Source organism: Athalia rosae, chromosome 3, assembly GCF_917208135.1.
Source record: "Athalia rosae chromosome 3, iyAthRosa1.1, whole genome shotgun sequence".
Lineage (NCBI taxonomy): Eukaryota > Metazoa > Arthropoda > Insecta > Hymenoptera > Athaliidae > Athalia > Athalia rosae.
The window spans coordinates 5,011,550-5,035,928 of record NC_064028.1 but is presented as its reverse complement, the minus strand read 5'-3'; the positions used below and the strand labels follow the sequence as shown (position 1 = coordinate 5,035,928).

The 24,379-nt window shown below is 45.8% G+C and overlaps 1 protein-coding gene across 3 annotated transcripts in view; it reads left to right on the top strand.

Annotated features, from left to right (window-relative positions):
* LOC105691643 (chymotrypsin-2-like) overlaps positions 1-24,379 on the top strand; it is a 94,133-nt gene that overhangs the window by 58,270 nt on the left and 11,484 nt on the right. The window contains exon 1 of one of the 3 annotated variants that reach the window (XM_048651829.1): positions 19,890-20,142. The exons of the other annotated variants lie outside the window; for them this stretch is intronic. The gene's annotated coding sequence lies outside the window, so the exon portion shown is untranslated. Of the gene's footprint in view, positions 1-19,889; positions 20,143-24,379 lie in introns of those variants that run through there. 3 annotated transcript variants of the gene reach the window in all.

The window sequence follows — 24,379 nt, the reverse complement described above, 5'->3', positions numbered from 1 at the left end:
AGAAGGAATCGTAGCTCAATTTGGACAACAGATTCGTGTTCCTGAGGTCGAAATACATTAGAAAAGTGCCATACGATCAATCCTCATTCAAATTCCTAGGTACAAATCACATTAAACTAGACGATGAAATGAATTTTTTCTTCTCGATCCCGAAGAGCTGAAAAATGGCGATCACTCGGTCAATTTCAGAGATAGATCAATTTTTTTTTCAGAATCGGATTCCTGAGGTCAAAATACATCAGAGAAGTGTCATACGATCAATTCGCAAGAAAAAAAAAAATTGGCCCAAAAATCCCCGAAGGGATTTGAACCCGCGCATTTCATCGATTTTTCGGTCGAAAATCAACATTTTTTTTTCCTGGGTTTTCCATGCTATTCTCATGTATTTCGATCTCAGAAATTCGAATCTGGAAGCCAAATTGATCTATCTGCGGAAATTACCGAGTTATCCCCATTTTTTCGCATTTTTTGGTACAAATTTGAGGATATCTCGAAAAGAAGGAATCGTAGCTCAATTTGGACAACAGATTCGTGTTCCTGAGGTCGAAATACATTAGAAAAGTGCCATACGATCAATCCTCATTCAAATTCCTAGGTACAAATCACATTAAACTAGACGATGAAATGAATTTTTTCTTCTCGATCCCGAAGAGCTGAAAAATGGCGATCACTCGGTCAATTTCAGAGATAGATCAATTTTTTTTTCAGAATCGGATTCCTGAGGTCAAAATACATCAGAGAAGTGTCATACGATCAATTCGCAAGAAAAAAAAAAATTGGCCCAAAAATCCCCGAAGGGATTTGAACCCGCGCATTTCATCGATTTTTCGGTCGAAAATCAACATTTTTTTTTCCTGGGTTTTCCATGCTATTCTCATGTATTTCGATCTCAGAAATTCGAATCTGGAAGCCAAATTGATCTATCTGCGGAAATTACCGAGTTATCCCCATTTTTTCGCATTTTTTGGTACAAATTTGAGGATATCTCGAAAAGAAGGAATCGTAGCTCAATTTGGACAACAGATTCGTGTTCCTGAGGTCGAAATACATTAGAAAAGTGCCATACGATCAATCCTCATTCAAATTCCTAGGTACAAATCACATTAAACTAGACGATGAAATGAATTTTTTCTTCTCGATCCCGAAGAGCTGAAAAATGGCGATCACTCGGTCAATTTCAGAGATAGATCAATTTTTTTTTCAGAATCGGATTCCTGAGGTCAAAATACATCAGAGAAGTGTCATACGATCAATTCGCAAGAAAAAAAAAAATTGGCCCAAAAATCCCCGAAGGGATTTGAACCCGCGCATTTCATCGATTTTTCGGTCGAAAATCAACATTTTTTTTTCCTGGGTTTTCCATGCTATTCTCATGTATTTCGATCTCAGAAATTCGAATCTGGAAGCCAAATTGATCTATCTGCGGAAATTACCGAGTTATCCCCATTTTTTCGCATTTTTTGGTACAAATTTGAGGATATCTCGAAAAGAAGGAATCGTAGCTCAATTTGGACAACAGATTCGTGTTCCTGAGGTCGAAATACATTAGAAAAGTGCCATACGATCAATCCTCATTCAAATTCCTAGGTACAAATCACATTAAACTAGACGATGAAATGAATTTTTTCTTCTCGATCCCGAAGAGCTGAAAAATGGCGATCACTCGGTCAATTTCAGAGATAGATCAATTTTTCTCTCAGCATCGGATTCCTGAGGTCAAAATACATAAGAAAAGTGCCATACGATCAATTCTCATTCTCTCAGATTCAAATTCCTGGGTACGAATTATGTATAAAAGAGCTACTCGCTGTTGCCGCCTCTGCTGCTGCTGTTGTCGGTACGCGGCATAAAATTTTGATCGGTTAAAGAATGCGCTTTAAAAGCTCTCTCAGAATTTGTTTTTCCTCCTTTTTTTCTCAAGCTTTTTTTATTCTTCGTTTCTTTGTTATCGAGCTTCTCTATTCGTCCCGTACACACGTACGTACCCACGTACGTCGAGGCAGTCAGCAGCCGGAGCTGTTCACGTCAAGCGCAGATTTATCCAACAATATTTATCACGTGATCGTAAGCTGATTTATATCGCGCTATATGACAATAATAAATTTCGCCTCATACGAAACGTTAAAATCGTACAAAATATCCTTTTCCTTACGTTTCGCATCATCTCTTCAATTAATCTTTTAACATTCGGGACGACGATGTGGCGAATTTGACGGTAACATGTTTTCAAAGTTTCCAAATTCGCCGGTGCCGCGCATTTTTTCGGCCAAAAAAGGACCGATCGTCATTCGCCTAATTCTTTGCAGCGAAAGTGCACTCGGTGCAAACTTCCGGCCGTTTTTAATGGAAGCGAAAAAAAAAAAAAAAAAAATGAAAAAAGAAAAAAACGAGGACGGAAGACGTCGAGGGCCGCGTTGCGGGGTGCGCGTATGATATTGTACTCGGAAGAAAAATTGCTAGGCTCTTATGACTTGAAAAGGAGGAGATAAACTGCGTAATGGATGCTTTGTGTCCGATGAGGAGGCTAGAGAATTGAGTACATATTCCATTATTCGAGAGGAGACTCAAACGCGCGAAGCGCTAATGGTTCGACCGGTGATTTACAAATCGCTCCTTCGCCCCTATTTTTCCCCATCTCTCTTTCGAATCGACGAACGTCAGCTAGCCTCAATTTCGAGCACAATATCACTCGTTTGCATGAGAGAACCGCCCCGCGCCGCACTTCCATCATCCGTCCATTTCGCAAAATAGCCTTCAACGGCGATCTGTTTCCGCCGAAATGAAAAAAAAAAATCAGAAAAAAAAAAAAATAAAACAACCTTCATCACGAACGACGCGTTGCGATTATTAGCCCGATTAACCTTCGGATCGTGTAGTTCATTAGTTTTCCATCGCAAATCTTCATACTTTGATACTCGTACACCTGCTGTGACTGACCCGGTAGTTTTTTCATTTTTTTTGACCCCGTCATTCGCGATCGCGGTAATTTTAAAAACCCAGAGGATCGCTGATCGGTATACGGCTCCTCCAATGGGAAATCTCTTCGTGCGATTTATACCGATGATGTTTCTAAATTCTCAAATTTTCCACGTTCTCACCGCGCGAACTTTTCAATGGAATTAACTGTGAATACATGAAAATAACGAAATAATAACAGAGAGTAATTCGTACGCGGAATATCCTAAATAACTAATTAAACTATATTCCCCTGGCGAAACGTGAATTTCGTTCATGATTTGAGTTCCTCCGTACGGACGTGGGCTTTTCAACAACTCCGTTCACGCGATGTTAATTAAAGCAGGTGGGCGGTTAAAATCGGTAAAACTTCAGTGGAAAAAGTTGAAAATTTCGCGGTGGGTGTGCGTTTGATTGCGAGGTACGTAAACCTGCCTCGTCTCCTTCGCTAATCGGTCGGCGAGCGTCAAAAGGTCGGCAAATGCTGCTGAGGTAATCCTCCCAAAGGTCAAGAAGGGCCGTCGTCGCCGTTTCTTCCCGAGAGTCTTTCCGCTCCAGACTCGCAGTACGAAAAGCGAAACTGCGTAGCCCTTTTACCGAAAGTCGAGATAACCCCCCCCCCCCGGAGCCAGGCTGCGAAGGACGGTGCCCACCCGAAATTCATCGCACCGACGTCTCCGAGGTAGACGTGAAAATTAGCCGGAAGAAGACGAGACGAGATGAGATGAGACGGAAGAAAAGATAACGGTCGTCGTATTTCCGACGTTCGTCGCTAACGGATCTGGAATATTCTGAGATAAATTGAACGATTCTTGCGGGGCGTTTATGCGGGGAAACAAGTGGATTATAAAGTAGTTTGAAGTGGGTTGGGTGAGCGCTTAGCCCGTCATATATATATAACGTTTTAAGAAGCGTCTCATCCGCCATTTGCCCCCGCTATTCAATATCATCGAGAGGGATTCTCGTACGTCGTAGCGAAATGACGGCTCTTTCTATCCTCGATTCTCGCGAAAAGGGTTAATCCCATTCCGTTGGATTAGAGTGATTGACAAGGAGCTTCCTTTCGGCAATCGTTCACTTCCCTACCATCGTCCGATGGATAAAGTCGACCTTGTCGGTAGGCACTTTCGTTCTATCCTTTTCGTACGGGAATCGATACCCCCCGAACGATAAGCGCACACCTCAGTTTCCCCCTATCGTTGCGTCGAACTTCGACTTCATTGATAAGAATCCCGCCTCTTTCTCGGTCGATCCTCCCGTCTCTCGCTCCCTGACATCCATTTCGATAATTTTCTCAAAAATTCCTTCCGTCGTCCATCGAGTTCCCAATTGAAAAACCCCCGTCGATTCGAGATTCGAACGCAATTCTCCGTTTGCATCAATCGAACGATGAAGCTTTAATTTTTGGAAAAAAATTAAAACAGCCGTCTCCAACTTCCGTTATACCCTGGGATAAAATGTTTTCGTTGAGCGACGGCAGTCGTTCGGATCCGATAGACCTCCGGGGAATCCTAGGGTCCTGAGCGGTATAATAATTCATTCGGGAATCAAGGGACGGGAGTTGGAGTCGGAGTCGGAGTCGGAGTTGAGTGGCGGAAATACCGGTGATGTGAGAATAGGAAGGGTGTGACGGAGGAGACGAATGAAAATGTGGAAAACGAGAATTCGGCTGACGGGGGAGGGTGAGAGAGAGAGAGAGGCGCGCGCGAACGCGTCGAGCGCGTTGAACGAACGAGGGATGATGAAGTTAAGGTGCTTTTGCGGCGGAGCCGGGCTCTGACTTACGGTTTGACGCGAAGATGGAGACGGTTGTTGCGAGATACAAGGAGAGAGAACGTCTCCGAGTTCTTGGGAGACCCAAACGCTTTTGCCGCGGCGGTCGCATACCTACCTCACCCCGTACGATCCCTCGGCGGCGGCTTCCACTAAATAACACCCACCGCCGCCTCGTCGTTCTCGTTGCTCGGAACTCCAACAGTGTTCAACCGGGACCACCGGCCCTCGGTTTCCACGGTTCCATCCATCCCCGTGCGGTCAACGTCACGGGACACACCCGCGCGCGTCTCCAGCGAATGTGGGGGGGCTGGGGGCTGGTGGTGCAAAAAGAGACGAGCAATTTTCCGAAAATTGATGCGTTAAACGGCGAACGCTCGTGACACGGACTGAAGAGTAATTGTTCGAACGGTCGGTGATAATCGGGAGGAGAAAATAGGAAAATAGCACCACCATCGGGGTGGGTATTCGTTTATTATAACAAGTTTCGTACCTGGAAAACTTTGCACTCTGGGGGAGCGTTAACGTTGCCGTTGGCTTAAGCGTTTCTTTCTCCACCTTGGGCCAGCTTGACGCAACAACTTCCGGCCTGCAGGGTTCAAGGAACTATTCTCCTCCACGCGACAAAATTGCGTCGCGCTGCACCGACCCTCGGAGGATGAGAAGAAAAAAATTCGTTGACATAAAAACGTCGAGTTGCCGAGATGATTATTTTATCTCTCGTTATCGCCGGTTTTACGTCTCGGTTTGAAGTGGGCTAATGGGCGAGAAGGAGAGACGAGAAAGAAAGAAAGAAAGAAAAAGAAAAAAAAAAGAAAACATGATCCGGAGATTCCGTTTGTGGAGAGAGAGAGCGAAGAAAGCTCCGAAGATGCACCGCCGCTTCTAGTACGGTGTGAGATAATTCTAAAGTTTTCGCAGTCGGTTGAACGCCCCGAACTTTTATTTATATTGAATTATTTTCCCACCGCTGAAAATGTACCGACGCCACCGCCGACCTGCAAAGTTTTCAGACTCGCTCGTTTACTCGTATACCCGTATATCTCTACGCCGAGGGTGTTTCACGCTGAAATTTTCTTCGACCAAAAGAAAACGACAAAGTTCAAAGACGCCTCGAGCCTAAAACACATTTCCAACGGATGCTTCGGATCGTTCGGTTTCGTTTGATGCACTTCTGACTCGCGAAAGTGTTTCTCGAAAAAAAAAGAAATTACGCTCCCCGATTATTTATCGGGAATTCAGCCTCGTCGTTTCACGTTCGACGGGCGTACGGTATGAGATCGCGGCCGATTTTTGAACACCGATTCGAGCGTTCGTTTCGATTTCCGCGGTACATTTCGTTCCGATAAAAATAAAAATCTACGACCACCCAGGACTCTTTTGTCGGCGTCCCTCGAGCGCCGAGCGGAGGCGAACACTCGAAAATAAAAATGGATCGAAAAGCTACCTGCAAGTAGTCAGAGGTAACGGGGGTATTTTAGGCGGTGAAACAAAGCTTCTGCTCAAAAGTGAAAAACGAAGCGATGAAATTAGAAGGAACGAAAAAATGAAAAAAAAATAAACGAAAAGGGTAAGAAACGCCTTTGTGGCGCGATCGCCGGGGGTTCGGAAAATTTCTCCGGACCCTCGCCGCGAATATTTCTCGGTACCGTCGGAAGTGGAAGAGTTTTCAGCGAGCTGGCGGCGGGTGCAGGCGAGCTTTAGCAGTGGCTCGATGTCCTGCTCGCGGGTGAAATGCGCCAATCCCTTTTACCCGAGTGAAAGACAAGAAAAAGTTACGCCCGGTTGAAGAAAAGGAGAGCGTCGCTTAAAGCGGGTACCTCGACGTCGCCGGGTGCGCGGACCGCTTCTCGCGATTCGCGGTAGCGTAACCGGGGAATCGAGAGAGCACGAAAACCTCTTTCAAAAGTAAAAAGATAAGAGCTTCTCTCGCTCGAGCCGTGAAGGTAAACCGTGCGAAAACGTATAATCCTCATTGTCGTATACCAACAGGGCGAAGTGAAATTTTGTAAACGAGGCAAAGGCAAACACTGCTGCACATATTCGTATCAGCGGTTACCTCCGTGTACCCGATCTCGTACCTCCCCCCCCCCTCCCCATTCGGTTTTAAGTCGGCAATCACATTTTCGGTGCGCGTGCTCCTGAATTTTTAACCCCGGCGAAAGATTTATTTAATCGAATAAATACATACACCTACATACGTTTAATCTGAAATCAAGGTAACTCCGGGAGATACCCTCTAGTGCATTGAAAAATATCCAATCCAATCACTTAGGGAGTCGCCGGTGAATTTCTTCGACAAACTGTGGGTAGCTTTAACATACGAACATCGAAAGTAATCGACTAAGTTTCGCGAATTCAGGCCGGGACTTGGATGAAGTTGACAGTCGGATATACCCCGAGCAAGGTAAGCGAGCGAGTTTCTATCCGGGAGGATTTTCCAGTCTCGCGAGGACCGCGGTGGCTCTTTCCAACGTATTCGGATCCGGTGAGGAGATTGAAATTAATCCGGAAACTGCTCGCAATGCCGCCGTTACGTTTATCGACTCGTACGTTGTCGTCATCGATACGCGCGTACCTCTGCGTTTATTTCATCTTCGGTCATGCGGCGTGGTTTCGTGCAACGGTCAAGTCGATGGAATCGATAACGGCGTTTCGACGACCTCGTTCACACGCTCGTCAACTTAACGAGGAACCGCATTTTCCGGGGAAAAAAAGAAAAAAATCCAAACCACCGAAGCCACCCCCCTCCCCCCCCGACGAGCTTACGAGCGCGCGGGGATCCCTCACGGCCATTGGCTAATTAATTAAATCCCACGCTAATTGCGGAGCACCCCAAACGATCTAATATTCATGAAGAGTGAGAGTGTTTCCGATCAGACGCCCCGCGATAATTCAATAGAACACCTAAATGAACGGGGCGTAAAAATTGAATCTAGAAGTTTTCTCCACTCCTGAATTTACATCGCTCGCGAGTCCTTCGATACGAATTACATCGGGCGATCGATGCCACGAGGATACTAATAATAATTGCGCGTGTAAAGTTAACTGGATAATGACGAAGATCGGTGATTTATGCGAAACTCTAATCTCCTCGTAATTAACGCGGGGGTAAATTAGCATCCGATTCACGCGGAGGATGCTGAAGATCTTCTTCGCGAATACTTTTACGCCCTCGTTCGCATGTCGGGGTAATTATCCGTCAAATATTCGGGATTTACGCAACAAACGTGTCCGAAAAAGTCTCGAAATTTATGTTCGATTAACCGGAGAAGATTTTTTTCGGATCGACCGAGCGTCAAAATTTTCCGGATCCGGTGAACGTTCGTTACTCTATTTGGCCTACTGACGCACGGGGTAAGTTCTCGGTGGTTTTCTCAGCGTTATTTTTTCACCCTCCGAATCCCCGAGCACGGAGGAAAACCTAAAGCCCAACCACCTCTTCGCTGAGGGACGCGATCTCGATATCCTCGGTGAAGCGAAACGTCTAGTTTCGCTCGGAGTTAACGATCGGTTATACCGAAATTCGCACGCCTATACGATTCGCCCTCCTTTTGGAATTTTAAAAAGAATCTCTCCACGTTCAAGGTTGCCGGCGGAACACCGGGTACAGGTATTCGAACGGCTTTATCGAGCGGATCCAGCCGAGGCCGTCGTACAAAGAGCGGAGCGGACCCCAGCCGCTGAGTTCCTTAGCGATACTGGATATATCAATTTCCAATTATATCGCTGGACTGGAAACTTTTCAACGATTCCCTCACGCTGCAGCACTTTTCGCTTCCCTTCTCGCGTTTCGTAACGACGGTTACAATGCGAAGGCCATTCCGAAGCTGCTTCTGGACTCCTTACAGCGATTCCTTTGTACCCCGATACCCGGCCAACGGTACACGCCACCGAACCACCGAGTTACGTGCACACGTACACACATATACATGTACATATATATCTGGTGTATAAGGGCGTCGTATACCACCCGGAAGAAATGTATCCACCCGTACCCCCCGTCTCCACGGGTGGACGGACGCCGGTACAGGTTTCTCCTCGAAGATAGCTAGCTGTCAATCCTAATAGGAATTGGCTTCTAGCCATTTCGTCCGAAAGACGCCGGCCGACGGCGATAGACGATTCTTTCTCGCGAGAGAACGTCCTGTGTCGCCGGCGTCGTTCCTCACCCCTCGGCGGTGTCAAAGGAACCTTCCCCGTCCCAATCGACGTCCCGTTACCTCCGATTCGCCACCGCGATCCAATTGCACGTTCGACGAACGCACGAAGGCTCATCGCTCCTCGCGAAAAAGGCGATTCTCGTTTCTCGATAAGGAATAATTGATAAATAATTCGTCGTTCTCAAATTCTCGTTTCGCGCGACATCTCTTCCAGGGGAGAGAGAGAAAGGTAGGGTGAAAACAAAAAGCATATCTTATTGACCGAGGAGTTTGACGGTGCTCGATAAATTTCTTCCGATCGCGTTTAGCTCCTCGGTCGTGTGAGGCGAGAAAAACTTTGTCCACGGTTTACACGCGGTTTGTCGCGGCGCTAGATGGTAACGATGTCGGTTCTATGCTTGAAAAACTTCATGAACGTTGTCGTTGCGTGAAATTTATCCATCGCCTACCGAAACATATTCACCGTCCCTCCCCGTTACCGTACATATGTACAGGGAAGGAAGGCCGACCGACGCTCAAGTTGGAAAAAGGGAAACACCGTGGAACAAAAAAAGAAGAACACTTCGTCTAACAATGAAAATTTTTCTGCACACGAGTTTTGCGCCGTTAGACGGTTGGTAATTTTTTTAAGAGCATGGATGAAGCGGAATGAAAAAAAAACTAGGAAAAAACAAAACTCGGGAGTTTCTAGACGGTGAAGGAAGAAAAAAAAAAAAAAACATTCCTCGGAAGCAGGCTATAAAAGTTGAACATTTGTACGAACTTGGGGGGGAGGGGAGGCATAAAATTTACACGTATAAATCAGAAAGCTCTTGGCCTAAAGGGACAATAAAATAATTTCTCTCAGACGGGTCAAGACGGGGATAACGGATATGTTGACTAAGCGAAATACTGAATCCACAAAGTTTCTACGTCTACGAGGACGTGGGAAGATGTAGGCGTAACGGTGAAGGGATATTGTTAATCAATGAAAACATCGTAGGAGTTGAACGGCCGCGACGGTGGTTTGCCCTGACGACATTTGTCCCCGAGAGAACGGTGCGGGACTCGTAACAAACGAAACCGCACGGATACACCCACCTGGCCGAATTTCGTCCCTTGGCACTTCTCTCTTTCTCTCTCTCGTCCCTACGGAGGAAGCGAGCCATTCGCAAGAAATACTCCCTCCGCGGAGTCCTTACTTTTTGTCATTCGAACACCCTAACCCATTCTCGCGCGATACTTCCCCCGCAATTAGTTCTAATTGACGAAAGCTCCTCTCGACGCTCGGCAACTTTTCGGGACCGGTTCCCATATAATTTGTCGAATGTGGTAGGGGGCTAGTTTTTGTCCCGGCAACGGCTCCGTTCCCCCCGATTCGAAATCCGGATCGCGCCGAGGTTGCTAAAAATCGAAGAATATGCGTCGTGATTCGGTGGACTCGACTCTTCGCACCTCGTTTACTCCGGATTCGACGAACGAAGAATCGTTCCTGGAAGCGGGGGGTAGGTAAATCCAGCGTCGCGTAACACGAAGCGAGGCCACGACCCGCCGTACCTTAAAGCGGGTGAAATTTCGACGTAATTTCTACCGACCCGAGAATACGAAGCTCGTATTTCGAGGGGGTGGGCGAGGGGCGACGGTTCTCCCGTTCTCTGGAAAACTACGTCGATGAACCAACTCCACTCCACTTCACTTCACTCCGGTGATAAGGAGAATGAGAACGATGATCGCGGATGAGGATTTCTTTTGTTTCGAAAGACGGGGTTGCGTCGCGTCGGTTTCCAAAGAGTCGTTTGGGTCGGGCCCGGGCTCTGAGAGAGGTCCTCAATAATTAATTATCATTAAATCCGAAATCCTCGTCATAACACTGATCGCGTCGGAGGATACAATGTACACGAAAATCCCATTCCCCCCCCTCAGCGAGAGAAAGAGGATGTCGAGGGCCGAAATACTCGGTGGCCCTGACGGAGGTCCTCCTCCTCCTCCTCCTCCTCCTCCGCCTCGCGTTTCGTACGGCGTTGCGATTTATTATTCCTCCGCTGGAATTAATAACGAAACTTTACGTTGGAAAAAACAATATACAAAAATACCGACCACCGCGAGCACCCGATCTATATTCGGTGGAAAGTTTTTGACGACGGTTGAAGACGTGTCTAGTTAAAGCACGTAACTTGAATTAGCAGCTAGTCAAACTTACTCTTGTTAGGTCCGGTTTGTACCGACGCCGTCCCAAAGCCCGAGTGAAACTCGGTTAATTATTATACATCCGAACAATTCAACCCGTCTGTTATATGTATATCCATTGATAAAGCATGGAACGTGCAGTCCAGTCCGTAGGCTATAATTTGTCAGGATCTGGTACGTCGTGGCCGGACGTGACGCTCGGTTTACATCGATAAACTAGCGTCACTCATAAATCAATTTGATGAAAAGCGACCTACCGCAGTTGTTACGCGTTACAACTGCGCCGCGAAGTCCGCGAAGAATCCATCGATTGAAAACGGGGAGTGAAGAGTGTTCCGGCGTATTCGTTTCCGCCGAAAAAATTCGCCCCGTAAAATATTCGATAGCGTTTATCGGGCGTGTTCACTGCGATCCGTTGTCGAGTCGTTTGACCGTTGGCGAAAATCGCGTCGGCCTCCGTTCGTTCGGTCGCTTTTCATTTCTTGAGCCAAATATCACAGACGAAATAGCAAAATCACGAAGTTGCTATCCGATCGTTGCGAACCAAAAAACCGTTCGACTGATATTCCGACTATTCGGCAAACAGCGTGGAATCAATTCGCACCTAATTTACTCAAATAAAGTTCCGCGTACCCGTACCGCAGCTCCTGATTCTGAAAACCTCCTCTTCAAACTCGGGAGTTTCATCGTCGACAAATAAGCTTTGAAAACGCAATTCGACCTCGATTTACCTCCACCTTATGTAGGTGGTATACCGCGGTACGAATGCAAAACTTACTCACCGAGTGCGGAAACGTTATTTCCAGCAAAGATTGGCGAGTTTCTGGAACCCCGGAGGAAGACGATTTTCCTTACTTTCTGGAAAGCTCGAAAAATGACGTAGCCACGCAGCGAGTTCCTTTCCTTCCGTTGTTATTTTTCTTTTCCTCTCTGTTTTTTTTTTTTTCTTTTCCCTTTCCTCATTTCTCCGGGCGTCTATCCTCGCGACGTAGTTCGCGACGAAAGGGGTGCGAAAAAAAAAAAAAAATAAGGAGCTCAGCGGAGTAAAGCTTGAAGTATCGTTACCAATGAGGGCTTTTTTTTCCCCGGGTTTACAAAAATATTACCGGTTGGAAAAAAAAGATCTTTCATTCGGAGCCGCGAACACTTTTCAGAAGAGTTGGAAATTTTCGTAGTCGTCGAAAAACGTATCGTGCGAAGATCGAGGGAGGTGGTGGAGAAAAAAAAAAAAAAAAAGGCAGAAAAAAGGAAGAAAAATTTTCTAAAATCGAAGGGGACGAAAGAGCTACCTAACCACTCGCCCCAACGGTGAGATTTTTATATCCCGCTTTACTACGCGAAATTTTTCCATCGCTTCTCACCGGATTATTAAAAGTATAACGTAGAGATTTTCCCTTGATCCTAAACGCAAATCTTCGATCCGTAAAGCCACCCCGTTCCACGCTTAAGTTCCCGACTTATTGCCGAGACCGCGTGCATTAAATATATTTCGCGACGCGATATTATGTGCATTCCGATAGAAAAGCTGCATAAACACCGTTGATATGATAAAATTATCAACAATGATATCGGCATATTATTCCTTCGCAGATAAAGTGTAAGCTTTGCTAGATTAAGTGAGGATTTAGTTTCCACTTCATATCCCTTAATTAGCTGCTCACTCGTCCGAAGAATATCTCGTGACGGGTTTCAGACATCGCCCGCAGTACGGAGGTAGACCGTTTTCCAGAAACGGAGGGTGACATCGAGAAAGAAATGCGAGGGAAAAGAATTAGCAAAAAAGCGGTAAAGGAGAAGGGAGAAAGACACAAGTAGAAATGAGGAGGAAAAAAAAAAAAAATTATGAAAAAGAAAAAAAAAAAGGATAGGGTGCTTTAAAACTCGTTAATCAAAGTGGGAAAGAGACGCTGATTTATGGAATTGCCGTCGCGTAGCGGCGGGTGTAGTTGTCCTACCTCTGCCTACCCTGGCGACGCAATAACTCGGGTACTTTCGGTAAAAATCGGAGGCTTTCGGAACCGCCAGGGTAAAAGGGGGTAACAACCCCGATTACAGAAAACCACCAGCTAAGGAAAACCGACGTACTCCTCCATACTACCCCCCCGGTACACACGCCCAGGGAGCCAAACGGCAGCGGCAACCGTCCGTTAAAACTGATAGTTTCCTGCCGTTTGCTACGACTGAAAAAAGAAAATTCATTCATTCGTCGCGAACGTTTTCTGACCACGTTTACGCGGATACGTCTATCCGATACACCCGAGAAGGTCCCGCGGTGGGGGCCTGCGTCTGCGACGCCGGCTGCCGATATCTTCGTACGTACCGAGCCACCCTCGAACGACTATCGCATAAACCACCCCGCGAAGTACAACGTGATATAACACCAGGGTATGCATGTATAATACTGCGAGTCGCACGAGAAAAGCGATCGTGAATCGGCTTAGCGAAAAAGCCAACACCGCCAGACCGGTTACTTAACTCCAACTTCGAATCTGTCTTGTATTTTGTTAGTCCAAAGTATCAACGACAACCTGAATTCCTACGATATATGGTTCTTGCGGATAATGAAAACGGTAATCTCAACGTAAACTTGGTAGTTACGCTCTCGTAAGGAGGGGGAAAAAATAGGTGCGCGATTCCGAATCTCCGATAAAAGCCGGTAATCGCTCGAGGGAACTTTGGCCAACTTTTAATTTGAGGATACCGAAAGGACCGGGGGAGAAAAAAAAAAAATGGAAAATCTCCATCGGTCACCGAAGAATCTCGGGATCCTCCAAAAATGAAAAAAATAAATAGTTTTCAAAAAATCGCTTGCCAAGAATCGCTGGCACGTGCGATTCATTCAAATTTCAAAATTGCCTGATTTTTTCATCGTTTTTCCCCCCCCCACTTCGTACACCGTTCGGAACAGCGAGCTCTACATTCGCATGCAGAAATAACGGGAAAGAGATAAAATAAAAAACCACCTTCGTCTAAAAAATCGAATAATCTAGTCATAAAGAAATCTATATTCATAGACACTACGGTTAATTACTTGGCTGTCGACGTTGTTGTTGTGAAAACTGAGGGGGTATCCGGACTGCACTTGACGTGATATAATTTGACGCGCTGCGAAAAATACGAAACGAGTCGATTTTTCACGCGAGGACGTTTAATTATCATTTTTTTTTTTTTTTTGATTTTTTTTTTGATTTTTCCCTTCCGTTTTTTTCGTTCGGTACTTTCCATCGAATATTCGTTGGAAACCGTTCGTTTCGAAAGATCATCCGTGCATCGCCCGGTACAGTAATCGTTTTCCTTTTGTTTGATTTTTTTCGTCTCCCTCCCATCTTCGCTCCCTTACCTCCTTTTATCCTAAGTCTAAATGATGGGAGAACCGGGTAATACGGTACGTTGAACGTTCCGCAGTAACATGCTCTCGTTGAGAATTTATTCGTGCCATCCTCACTCACATATCTCACCGCGACCCAAATAATCTGGCGTTACCATCCGCCCGCGGAGGCATTTGTATTCTGTGGGCCGTTGAATTCTTTCAACGGATGTGCCGGACTGCATAACCGCGGCGGTCGCCGACCGACCCCCCACGCCACCGAACCACGTGGATTTTTGCCGATAATCCGTGACTCATTCGCACCAAAACACTGCACACACCTTCGCTACTGCAGGGATCGTTCCCGTCCGGGCTGAGGGGAGGAAAGGAAAAATCGAAAATTGATTTTTTATTTAGTTTTTCATTTTTTCTCGAATAGTTTAATAAATTAGTAAATTAGTTATATTAGTAATAGAGTAAATTCAACGATTTTTAGTAACGGCGATGGTGCGAATAAACTTTAAAAAAAAAAAGAGACGTTGGAAAATCAGGAAAACTATGTCCGGGCGAAGGTTGAGGGGGATGTTTTCGGGTATCGAAACGATACGGCTAAGGGGAGAGGGAATTTATCGAGTGAAAGGGTGATTTCGGTGGCCCTTGGTTTTGGGATATGGCAAATTCAATTTCGGGAAATACTCCGGTGTTTGTTTTTTTTTTTTTTTTTTTTTTTTTTTTTTTTTTTTTTTTTCCTATTCATCGGTTATCGCGGTGCAGCGCGGTGTTAGGGTGACTGGCGGGTACAGGGATACCGAAAGGCCTTTGGACCGACGATGAAATCTCACCCATCCAATTTACTCGGAATATGGTAACGTTATTAGAAACTACGTACTATATCTACATGTATATACGTATATATCTGAGCTACGACTATACGCACGACGTTCTGATGGGTCGGCACTGGCAACGAGGCGAGCCACCCGATTGAACGTCTAGACGCAACTTATAGCGGCCCCCGACGTACGGCGATATCGATGTCGTTAATGGGGTGACCTTAATACTCGACGTTGCAACGGAAAAACACGTTGAATAACCTCTTGATAATAATTATCGAGTAAATTACAGAACACCGGCGATATACCTATGTGGTGTGTACCGTGCATACGGTACACCGTGTAAATCGAGCTCTGCTTTTCGAACGGTCTATCGGACGCCGCGGGTACGAAGAAGAGCATTATTTTTCATCTTTTTCATTTCAAAGTTTGACAAAGATCGCCGTATCGTTGTTCAACAATTTTTTTTTTTTGTTCTTTTTTTTTTTCTCATCCCAGAGGGTAATTGCATCCCGGTTGTTGAATTCTGCCATCTTTTGAACTACGCCCTAGCAAAGTATAAGTTTCCCTCTTTGAGAGGCTGCTATTACGCTACCAAGAAAAAATAATAGTAGTCACAAACATTACAGCCGGTGACTTTATTAACCGGACTAGAGGAGGAAACTGCTCAAAGGCTCGCGCTCGCAAGATCGCTTTTATTATGTGTGCGAGCGTGATGTTGTATATTATCCGTGTTTTATTGCCTCGAAACTAATTCGAAAAATTCATACAGATACGCCGTATCGCCGCGGTCCCTCTGCATCCTCCGAGGTATATAAGGGTATCGAATTTCAGTCTTTCGATTATTCTTTGAACCGAGGCGATATTTTTTGCGAGGCGAGGTGCGCCTTAAAATGTGGGCGAGGGGGGGCGCGAATCGCGATTTTTAGTCGAGTCGAGGGACACGGCGAAGTAACGAGGATTCTTCGGGGATCTCGGTAAATCCCGGCTGATCCCGAAGCGTGCAGCTTGACCGTAATTAGACGAAAGTGGAAACGAGGAGAAATCCTCTTTAATAATCCAGGAATTTTGGATTTCAGCATAACTCAAAAGCGTATACACGTCGCGCGGGAAGCGTGGTAACACTAATTCCCATCTGTAGTTGGAAGTACGCCCCTATGCCAGGCGCGTTTAAGCTCTCCAAAGTACATCGAGGACGGCAGATATTCCGGGAGTAAACATTTTAGTAACGTGTTTGATCCCCGCACGCTGTTCACGTTCGATAATTCAGAACTTTGTACACACGGAACACAAAAGTTGCCCCTCGTACGGTGAAATTTTCTAATTACCGAGTCACGGATAACGCTTCACCTGACCCAGACGGAAAGTCGAGTAAATATTCATCGGACACTCCCGCAGGATTTCGCGCGTCCGTCCCGTTTTTCGCAAACTTACCTCGCTCAACGGAAAAAATTCGACAATTTCTACGCGACCGGTCGACGTTCGGTCTAGTTCGGAAAAAAATCAAATAATTTATAAATATTAGACGGTCGGTGACCCGTTCGCGCATCGTGAACGGCGAATGTAAACCGCGGTACACGCGGAGATACGTATGATCCAGGAGAATAAATTATCCTCGTTGAGCGCGAGGGATATGTTCGGTGCAGAGTGTCCTCCGCGAATCCAGCTCTCCTTCGGTGATATGTGGAGACGGCGGTGCAGTTTCTGTGCTCCTCCCATAGGGACCGTGTGACCTAACGGAGAGTGAAAAATTGGAGGTAAAGAGGACGTGCATTTATTCGCGAAGCGAAAGCTCGCAGATCTCGCTACGCCGTGAAAATTTCGGAATTTTTATAACCGGTCGTGCTACCGGGCGCAGGAATTTCGACGTCGTCGCTTAAATTTATCCTCGAAGAGCTTTTCGCGTTTCGAACCGTTTCGTATCACGTCGCCTCGTTGACGCTACGTCGACTCCGCCCGCCTTCGATCCGATCGTAATGAGAACCGAGGATCGCGGCGATGCGCGTGTCTTTTTAGTTTTTTCCACCGCGAAATTGGGACGGATTTCGCGTCGTGAGGAGTAATAAAAAAAAATGCAAATTATCACAGGGCGCTGAGTCCGATTTTCTTTTTTCTGACCGACTGAAACTTGCCCAAAGTTCGGTTCACCGAAACGACGACAAGGTCAAAGATTTCACCTTAATTTTCGAGTCGCGCTTCATTATTCGCGATGACAAGGTACCCCGTTCGATCGTACGTTGTGCGAGTTGCGGATGAGAGCTCGGTATCGCAAAAATATTCGAGAATCGTTGAACCGCGTCAGAAATCGAGTTAGTAGTCGCGTAGAATTAAATTCTGAAATTTTTCAATATTTTCCCGCTACTTACGCTTCATTTATTCCCTTCACTTTACAGTTTCACGAAATCGAGTTTACCGAAAAGCGTTTCATCGTCATCTCTCATTGATCGCTGCAGAGTCGATCAAATATAACGAAAAGTTTCTTCTTTCATCACGCGAGGGATATTTCCTGTCGCTAAAAAACGTCGCCATCTGAAAACTTTCTCCTCAAACTAATAGGGACGAGAAGAGAAAAAAAATCCAAAGTAAAACCGGGATTGTATTTTATTAGCCGATTGAAAGTTTTTCAATAATTTTTCAAGCTGTTCACCTTCATCGCGATTTCTTTCCAGTTACACTTTTAGCAGAACCGGGTTATTAATCATAATTACAACTTTGACCGGAGCAATCAACGATGTCTACGAAAAAAAAAGAAAAGAAAAGAAAAAGTAAGTAACTTACTCTAGAAAGGTTCATTTTGAAAACTTTGCGGAATTTTTGAGCTAAAAAATTATTTCATCAAAAATCGAGAAGAGAAAAAAAATAAATAAATAAAATCGAACGCGTACACCGCGGTATAATTCACAGCGGGCGACGAGAGGTGATTGAGTCACAGTTATCCCATTGAACGCCATTGGCGTAACTAAAGTCATTAATTAATATTGACGAGCTTAACGTTTTTTTTTCTGCTTTTTTTTTTTCCTTCCTTCCTCCTCCGTTCTCACTTTTTACATCGTTCGTTTTCGCGCGTGATACATTTTTCGTTTTTTTTTTGTTTTTTTTTTGTTCGCGATTTTTACTTTTTTCATTTCATGAATGCAAAGCGTGTGGTGACCTTTCCGCGATGATTCGCGCAACCGTGACGGAGCTCTACGTGTTGTCAAAATTGATTTCAAACACCGCGAACCCGACGAATTTCTGCAATGCAGTCGTGGAATTGTACGCCGCGTTACACGCGTACCCACCCCTACACAAAAGGACAAATAAAGTACATACTCGCGTTCACAGTCGCCGAAGTATAGTAAAATGAATACCCTACCGTATATAAAGAGGACTCGCTATGAATAGCGACAAAGGAAAAGGTGATGGAAAAAAAAAAAAAAACGAAAAAAAACAAAAAAAAAGAAAAAAGAAAAATCAAATTCCGCGACGATGACGGACGTGGATGGATGACGTACGGTAATGGGAATTTCGAATACCTGTACGTGAACGTGAAAAAAAAGTCAAACGCAAAGTCACGGACAATGAAATAAAGTGAAAATAAACCGGTCACTCATTTAACCTACCGCCTACTGATCGGAACGCTCATGTCAATGATTATTCTTCGTTGAAAATTTCACGTCGAGTCTCGTAACTACGCTCATCGGCCTGTAATGGCGTCGGCGGTCAACCGTACGCCGGTGCAAGGTATAATATTGGGGGTAAAGAGACACATGGATTTAATAGGCTTAGGCATAAAACGACGACGGAGGACAAAATTGACCCGGAATGGATGTGGTGGTCGGAAAGTCGAGAAAAAAAAAAACGTCGAAAAGTACCACGTAGAACCGACAGCCAAAGTTACCCGGTATCTGCCCACCGCGCGATAAGGGCGTTCCGCTTGCGGTCGTCGCAACCCCTAAATTGATTACAGCGGCTAAATTGCTAGCGGGCTTGAATTCTTTAGCTTCGAATTATCGTCACTGTCCCACTTCACTTCAAGGACTTCCAACGCGTATAACGGTGCCGGGGCGATTCGAACCCTCGAAATACCGGTTTGTTCGCCGTGCGTTGAACGGAACAAACTTCCGAACTCGGAAATTTAAATACGGAAGTCCGATGGGGGAAAAAATGAAAAAATTATCTCAGAGATTCGCAAAAACGAAACCTGATCTTCGTTCGATCGAATTACGTTCGAGGCGCGATTCATTCGTTTATTGTCACCCATTTCAAGGGTTGAAAATCATCGTTCATTTTTCGAGGCAAAAGACGCGTGTAAATTCGTTGAAAATTGAGTAAATATATTTTGACGGAATTAAATACCAGGTCAAACGATCAATCAGTATAATCGAAATACGCGGCTCATCCCACTGGGGGGGGGAATGTGTTTGCGCCCATAAATAAGTGCTTCGTCCGTGTAGATACGCGTGCAGTGTCTTTCGTGAGATTGGAAAAGTTATTCCCATCCGCGAGTGTTCCTTTTCTTTTTTTTTCTTTCACTTTATTTTCCTCCCTCCCGCCTCAATGCCCTACTTGATCCTGGCAACGCTACCGACGTTTGTTTTTAGAAGCCTGGAAAGGAGACGAGACGTGTATATTTATATACTATTTTCGAAGGGTGGAAATGTTCCCTCCCCCCCCCCCCCCCCATTCCACCCCGCGTACGTGTGTTTGCTGATATTTGGCTGCAGGCATTTTTCGAACTTGTAGTCGCGCGACGGAGAAAACACGGAATTAAAGGGCTACGTGTCCGACCGTGTTCTACCGCGTTACAGTTTTATATCTCTACTGCAACACGTAGAAAACTGAGCCGCAGGGTCGATGAAACTATAAGGGGGCGCACAAGTGAGAAGAACAACAAACTCTAGGATGGGGTGTGTACGGCGAAGGTTGTCGACTTTGGCTTCTTATTGTCGGTAGCTGTGGATTCGAGGTATGGATATATATATATATATATATATCTTTCGCAGATCGTCTCTTACCACGGGATACAACCCCGTTAAAAGCCCCAATTAGAAATCTCGTCTTCCGCGTTTCTTTGTCTTGATGAGCTCGATTCATTTGCAGCGCTGGTTCATCAAGTATTTCCATTGTTATAAATCGGTTGATCCGGCTCCGTAGGATATAAAGGAAATAAATTCTGGATGCTTCGCCTGAAAGAGACCGACGCCACAGTTTTCAAGAAAGTTACGTCGAGGACGTCGTTATCGAGTGGAGTACAATTAAGAGAAGAGGAGTTTCGATGAAAATTGGCCGCGAATAAATTTTACTCTCAACCGCGAATGAAATTTGAACGGGAAATTTCATCTTCGTAATTATCGTTGTCAGCCCAAGGATATGAGATGGATACACTCTCTCTCTCTCTCTCTCTCTCTCTCACCGTCCGCAATCGAGAAAGGCTTTAATTAGCGCGGCATTATTATTTCCGAGAATTCAATTAGTTTCGTCAAAATAATATAATACCACCCCGAATCTCGAGTAGAGAGGATACCTCCGCCCAACGTATACCCGAAGACACATTTTCAAACTTCAAAGCTATCTTCGTTATCATAATCAGTTTGTAATTTGGGTATTCCGTAAAAAAAAAATCGAAATCACCCCACCTCGCGAGACGACGCCCGCCGTTTACAGCCTATACCACCACCACCGGAGGAGGAGAATGTCTGGTCCTCGGGAGGGACCGGGAAGCCAGAAATATTTCCTCCATCGATTTCCATCCCTCTCTCGTTTCTCATTCGTGGTACACGGGAACCTAATATTTCCAATTTCAAAAATAAATGGCTCCCGATTTTTCTAGGAATAAAATCCAACGCCTACACACTCGGCCCACCTTGTAGATCGCTCGGAGAAACCTCGGTTCGAACACCGTGAGCTTAGTTTTCCATATTCGCGAGATGGCGAGCGTAAGCTACCCCGGAGTAACGTTCGCGTTGTACTATATCTCCTCGTTTGTAAATACGCTCGTTCGACTGTGCACGCTGCAGCGAATACTTTGGAATCGTAACGTTGAACGATCCACGAGCAAAACTGAACCAACGGCGTTTAACTGACAATGTTGAATTTACCGGGTGCAAGGTATAAAACTCGATCCGTATTCGCAAAAGTATACGGCCCGGTCGGAATTACGGCTCGCGCAAATTTAATCTTCCAGAAGAAATGTTCGCCTCGTTCGAAACGGTCAATTGCCTAACGGGCGACGACCGATGTAACCGAGTTTACCGCGATATTCGCTCCGATACCCCAAAAATTATCCAAACAACGAATAACGCAATTCCACCGCAAAACTACTTATACATTATACTTACGGTCCGAGTATCGTTTATTTTTATTTTTATTTTTTTTTTTTCATCTCTCGGTTCCTTTTCACTAATTATTTGCTCTTTCTCTCGCAACATACATTTTTATTTTTCCTAGCTGCAGCTAGGCATTGTTCCACCGATGAAAGGTGCGGTAGGTATATATACACGTGACTACGTATACGTGTGTACATATATATATACACATAGATTGAGTGTCGGGTGAGGGTAAATAGAGTGAGGGGGTTGGTATGTACGGGGACAAAGCATTTTACAGCAGGTTTCACACACAATGGAACGACATCGAGCTATTTTTCGAGTCCGTACGACGAGGCGAGTGAAAAAATGAAAAAACCCGAATAAAAAAAAAAAGAACAAACAAACGAAAAAGAAAAAAAAAAAAAATAAGCGCAAAAAGAAAGAGAAACCGAGAAGAAGAAAAAAGAATCGGTGTGTGCGAGCTGAGTAGGAAGCGGTGAAAATTAAGCTGCAAATGTTTGCCGGCGATGGGCGATACGGAGATGTGTTTTTCTTCACCGTTCCGACGAATATACGAGAATCGCATCGGTCCGACGTCGTTATCGCCGAAAATTGGACGAGTTTTCGACTAAAGCGCAAAACGTCGAGTACCCGCCGTACTTCGGACTCGAATAAATAAACGAACGGACGTAACTTGGTCGAGGAGCTGAGAATAAGAGTGGGAAAATTTGAAGAAAGTCGAAGACTCTCGAGCGTACGGAATTTCTAGTAACATTCTCCAGCCGAGGGACGAGGTCTTCCGGTCGTAGCGTTCCAGAATCTTCGACGCTTCTTCCGTTCGCGTTGCGAAATTTCACCCCGCTCTCAACGTTGAAAAAGAAACAGCGACGGACGGTATCGGTGGGAAACGATATCGGCAAACACCGGGTGCGTCGACGCTCGACTTTCAAACGACCCCCGGCCCGACCTCGACAACAAACCAACGTAAACGACCACCGCGGAGCCGAGATAATACCGCAAGCGTAACGTAAGCTCATAGCACGCGGACTCGCCGAGTGCGACGAAGAAACACAACGAAGAGATCGGAGTTTACTTCAACACGCGTGACGCCTCGGATCTAATTCGAACGGTATAACCGAAGTTAATCCCGAGGTATGTTTGCACCCGGAATATCACTGAGCAAAGTCTCGAAACGACTAGACTGCGCAACGCTGGTGAAAAGTGCACGTGAATATCCTCCAGCGTCGCGGATATGCAGCTCCACCCGCTAAGAAGATTGGCTCACAATCGAGAGAACGTGGCGTCGCAGGTTGCTACGCAGAAGCTTAATACCGAGAGTAAGAATATAGCCGATTATGATCGTCCTTGGCCGGATAATCATCGAGCGTAATGTTAAATTTAATTAAAGCAGATCGGGGGGGATTAACGCTCGTTCGAGAGCAAGCGGTGTTCTCTTACGAGCTGCAGTTGAAACGACCGAGAGAGTTTTCCCCCACTTTCTAGCCGGGACGCGATTAAAGGGGGTTTTTGAGCGCGATTCTATTTATCCCGAACAATACGAGCGGTGCTTCTGCTCGGGATCGCGCGACATCGACCCCTCCGATTTCTCAGAAAAATAAAAACAAACTCCGACCGCTTTTTCAACCCCCGATTAAAAAAAAAGAAAGCAGACCCCTAACGGCGGCTTCTGCGAACGAGTCGCTAAAACCGATCTGCCCAATAATAACGCTGGTCGAAGAAAATTTTCTCCGTCAGCATCGCGGCGAATCGGGTGGTGCGGATAAGCGAGCTATATCGGGAAATAATCGCGGGGGGTGGGGGAGGGAGGGAATTTCATTGTTCCTCGAAGCCGTGTGGCGAACAAACAAAGCCAACGAAGCAGAAAGATTATCGGTTAGAGTTAACGCCGTTGGTGGGAAAACCGCGGGAACGTTGTCGGTGCGGTAGATGCATTCTGTGTTATATCCCCACGGCGGTACGACCACAAAGCGTCACGTCGTTGTCCGTTGTACGTATCGTATGGACCACCATCTCTCCTTCGCGTATCGCAGGACGGAATAGGTGGGTAGGTGGACGGACGTGTTACCGGCGTACCTACGCTACCGAACATACTCACCTACTCACGCCTATACACACCTCTGAACGATAGATCGGCAGTACTTTGGAACTTTGTTCGAACGCCCGCGGCCGAGTGTGTCCAGCCTTTTGTGAGTTCCGTTCGGTGGGAGTCCTTTCGTTTCTGCTACGACAATCGGCCAATTGTCACCGCGGACAATATAACTTCGACGACGTGGTCGCGTAGCTTTGCTAGCACCGACGTACGTAAAACATCTACGGAACGGAGCCAGCGACGTACATACGTCCCATCGTATCAGCCGGTTATATCTGTGGGAGGGCTAAAACCGGAGCGGCCGGAGCGGCGGGATAGCGCTGGACATCCGTATCGCGGTCAGTCGGACAAAAGCTTGAAACGTAGTGAGAATATGACAGATCCTACGTACGCGGTGAGGAGGGCGAACGCAAAGTTTGGACGTTAGCCAAGCTGCCATTTTCACGAACAGATCTCGCCGTGCGATTAAAATATATATATACATACATATATATATATATATATAATACACTTTTTGCTAATTTTCTTTCGCAACGTTTCGAGCACGGTGAGGAGTCGGGCGGGCATTCGCGTTTATATCCTGTGCAGGGTACGTCAATTTTAACATTTTAAAAAGTCGTTTACGCCGTAATTCTCCCTTTTCTATTTTTCCTTTTTTCTTTATTTCTCTGTTTTTGCCTCCGTGCGCCGCTGCCGCCGCGTGTTTCTCTCGAGCGAGTAATCACGACGACGAAACTAGGAGTAACGGTGAGACGAGGCCGGGCAAAATTTCGCACACCTCTGAG